General features: G+C 46.8%; 1 protein-coding gene across 1 annotated transcript in view; it reads right to left on the reverse strand.

Annotated features, from left to right (window-relative positions):
• LOC102378704 (inosine-uridine preferring nucleoside hydrolase-like) overlaps positions 1–3,817 on the reverse strand; it is a 21,047-nt gene extending 17,230 nt beyond the window's left edge. The window contains exon 1 of the mRNA XM_025207219.1: positions 3,771–3,817. The gene's annotated coding sequence lies outside the window, so the exon portion shown is untranslated. The remainder of the gene's footprint in view (positions 1–3,770) is intronic.
• Between the last annotated feature and the right edge of the window lie 324 nt (positions 3,818–4,141).

Raw genomic sequence — 4,141 nt, forward strand, 5'->3', positions numbered from 1 at the left:
CTCTTTCCTTCATAGACATACACCCCCCCCAGCCCTCACACTGGCTCCCAGGCCCTCTCCCCACCCCCTGTGCAAGGACCCTTCTACCCCCAATGGGCACCAATGGCCCGTCAGCGTGCGAGTCAACCGCTGGGTGCATCTCTGCCGCGGCCCTGGCACGAAAGGGAGGGGCTCCATGTTGCTTCGGGAAGGGCGGGGAGGGGGCTTGGGGCTGGCTGTGCAGCATCCGCTGGTAACCTCAGCAGTCAGGGGATGGGGCAGGACCCAGGCTCAGGCACTCCTTTCTGAGACCTGAGGGGCAGGGGACTTGTCCAGCTTCCTTCCCAGCTCTATCATAAAGCCAATACAAGAAGAGAGACCCTCCCCCTGGGGCTGGATTAACGTATAGACAAAGTAGGCACATGCCTAGGGCCCTGAGCTGCAGGGGCCCTGGTCCTTCCCTTGGTGGCAGGGGTGCGAATGGTCCCATCCACTTCTCTTCCCTTCCACTCCCCTCCGCTGGCCTCACCACCGTGGTGGCTGCTTCCTAGTGTTAGACTCCGACTCCGTGTGGCGCCCAACGACTAGGAAGATGACGATCTAATGGCTCATGGGTCCTGTTACTCATTAGCCAGAGCAAGCAGGGAGCAAACACCAGCACGCATTGCTCGCAACAGCTTTATTTAGAATGGAGACAGCTTCGGACAAGGTCCCTCACAGACACACAGCCCGTGAACCAGGGGACCTGCAGTGAACCATAGTTCTTTTTCCATTTTATACGCCTTGATTCATGCTCATTAACATTCACTCCACCCTCACTCCTTTGTTCCACCCAGCTCTCCCTCCTATCTCAAGCTCCGCCTCTGTTTACTGTTCACCTCATTAGCATGGAACTGCCTATTCATTTCATTCATTTACATGCCTTTTTGTTATAAGCGCATGTCTAAGACCTTGATGCCTCTTCTTTGGTCAATGGGCAGACTTTGATCAAAACCTGAAAGCTTCTTCACCAATCACCATTCACCTTTTCGCATATATTTATTTCATAGATTTCATAGACATTAGGGTTGGAAGGGACCCTGAAGGATCACTGAGTCCATCCCCCTGCCCCAGGGGCAGGAAGTCAGCAGGGATCATAGGATTCTAGCAAGATAAGCATCCAAATGTGTCTTGAAGGCGTTCAAAGTGAGTACTTGAACCACCTCTGGCGGCAGTCTATTCCAAACCTTGGGGGCTCGAGCAGTGAAGAAGTTAATTCCCATGTCCAGCCTGAATCGGTCTCAGTGGAGTTTGTGACCGTTCAATCTTGTCATCCCTTGGGGCGCTCTGGTGAACAGCCGTTCCCCCAGATCCTGATGAGCACCCCGATAAACTTATAGGTGGCCACTAGATCACCCTGAGCCTGCGCTTTTCCAGGCTGAAGAGCCCCATGGCTCTCAGCCTCTCATCATAAGGTTTGTTTTCCTGACCTCTGATCATGCATGTGGCTCTCCTCTGGACTCTCTCAAGCTTCTCCACATCCTTTTTGAATTGTGGAGCCCAAAACTGGATGCAGTACTCCAGCTGCGGCCTCACCAAGAGAATGACATCCCAGAATTTGCTTGAGAAGCTTCTATGGATGCAAGCCAGCATTTTGCTCGCTTTACAAGCCGCAGCATCACATTGGTTTGACACACACTTTCATTTCTTATTTTACTTTTTCATGAATCCACTCACTATTCCTCTTTTAAGTGTAAATGGAGCTGAAGTCAACATGACTTTATTCTTGCTCTGTACTCTAGCAATTCTAGCATGAAGAATTCTAATTTATTAGAAACTTCTAATTTATTTTCCATCACTATTTGTTTTACAGGATGCATGCAGAACAATTTTATCTGTAATGTAATCTTGGTGTCACTGGCAAACTTGGCCAGTCCACTTCTGACACCAATGTCCTCATCATTGATGAAGATGTTAAACAGTATAGGCCCTAGGACAGAGCCTTGAGGGACCCCACTGGTCCCAGTGCACCAAGACAATTGGCTCCCGTCAACCATCACCCTCTGGGTCCTACAGCGGAGCCAATTCCCCAGCCAGCAGATCGTGGTGAGGTCAAGGCCGCAGTTAGCCAGTTTAGCCAAGAGGTGATCGTGGGATACCAGATCAAAGGATTTTTTTTAAAGTCAAGTTATACAACGTCGATCTCTTCCCCCTTGTCCAGGTGATAAGTCACCTGGTCATAAAAGGAAATGAGACTGGTCAAGCAAGACCTACCCGCAACAAACCCATGCTGGGTATCCCTCAGGATATTGCCTTCAGCTAGTCTGTTAAGGATGGCCTCTTTGATAATCTTTTCCAAGACCTTCCCTTTCAGATTCTGTCACCAATTATGTGTTGTTTTTTCACAGTCCAATCTGTTTTTTCTGTTCCATTTGTACCATCTTCCACATTCCTAAAGCTTCATCTCATTCACAGCACACAGACTCACTCAGAATCGCTGCTTTTTTTCAGAAAAATGGTTAACACAGTTAAGATGGTTACTTAGCATAAGCAGATAGCTGGCTTAGATATCATTCTGCCTTGTGGTTAGCAGCTTTTGCTAGGCCACAGGTTAAAGCCTTGTTTCAGCTGCAAATCCAGTGCTCCCCAAGATCCAAATATTGTCATCCTAACAACTAGCAGCGGCTCCAAGCCCTGCTTCTCATGGGCATCAGCACCAGGGTGGGGATTGGGGTCTTGACTGGTCCACGAGTTTGTCTGCTTAGGGCTCACTAAAAGGTTAATCCAGCCCAGCCTCCCCCATCCCCTCGCTGCACCTGGCTGGAGGGCTGGCCCGTGCATTGCTGGCCCCCAGCAGCAGTCCAGGGAAAGTGCAATTAGAAAAGGACAGCACCTGGATGGGAGCACAACTCTGCTGAGAGGAAGGCGTTAACAGTAGCATGACTCATCTCCACCAATTAAAGAAGCATCACTAAGTCTCCAGCACAGGGGCTGTACTGGTTTAACTCAACCTGCATAAAATCCTAGCTCCACAACCAAAACAGTTAAACTGGTACAAAGCCTGGTACAAGAAATAAAAAGAAGAGACAGGCCAGGTTAGGTTCAAGAGCATGGTTTGGGGTAGCTGAGTCTTGGGCTGCTTCCTCTAGACACGTGCTTCTTAACCAGGGGGCTATGGGATGCCTTGAGAGCCTTTCAAGACTGCCATGCAATGTTAGCACTGTTTACAAACAGGATTCACAAGATAAACCCAGAGATTTAAAATATAAATCCACAGTTTTTCTGCTCTCCGCAGCAGAAAATCAGCTCTGGTAGTCAGAAAGAGTGAAAGAAAGCTAAGAGCTATGCAGCAGTCTATGAAAGCAAGTCTATGCAGCAGTGCCTCAAGTCTGAAAAAGTTGTTACCCACTGCTGTAGACAAGAGTCTATATTTAGCTAACATTTGATTAATAATCTTGGAAGAGAAACAAGACACCAGCCTTCTCCAAGAACAGATCTTCCCCTCCGAGGACAAAACTAATACCCAACAAGATACCCAAGTGTCAAGCTTCTGAGTTAGAGGCTCTAGTTTAAAAGTTTTTATCCTAAGTAGTTATATTTTCCCCCAACTCTATATTACACCAGTAGTGCCATGTGGATAGGCACAGAGGTGGAGTGAGTGTTGTGGAAACTTACAGAAGGCAGTTTTAAAATGCAAGTTATATCTTAAGAATTTGCAAGTAAATGAGTCCAGCACAGCCATTATGCTTTCAAAAGGATCTTAGACAAATTCCCAATAATATCCCATAACTGAGGTTTAATTGTCAACTTACCTGGTATGTTCTGTACTCCTTTTTACTCAACGTGGTCGTGCCTTTACTGCTTTCTAAGTTTAGAATTTGACCTGAAGGTGAGGACTTAAATAACATGCCAGTTAATTCATAACTAATTCATTGTGAGCATTTCTGGAGGGAAAGCTCACCAGCACCAGTGAGTATTGTAGCTGAACTTGGGACTCTCCCCCTTGCTCAAAGTATTTATAAAGTTAACTCTAAATGTATCAGTATATGTCTGCAATTGTAAAATTAATCCTGCAACACTCAACCTTCCAGGACTATAAAAATAGATATAAAAAAATAATCAAGCCTATAATTTTCAAGGTTTCACAGGTTCAGAATCTGACCTTGCACCCTTTCATTATTAT

The sequence above is a fragment of the Alligator sinensis genome, unplaced genomic scaffold, assembly GCF_000455745.1.
Source record: "Alligator sinensis unplaced genomic scaffold, ASM45574v1 scaffold144_4, whole genome shotgun sequence".
Classification (NCBI taxonomy): domain Eukaryota; kingdom Metazoa; phylum Chordata; order Crocodylia; family Alligatoridae; genus Alligator; species Alligator sinensis.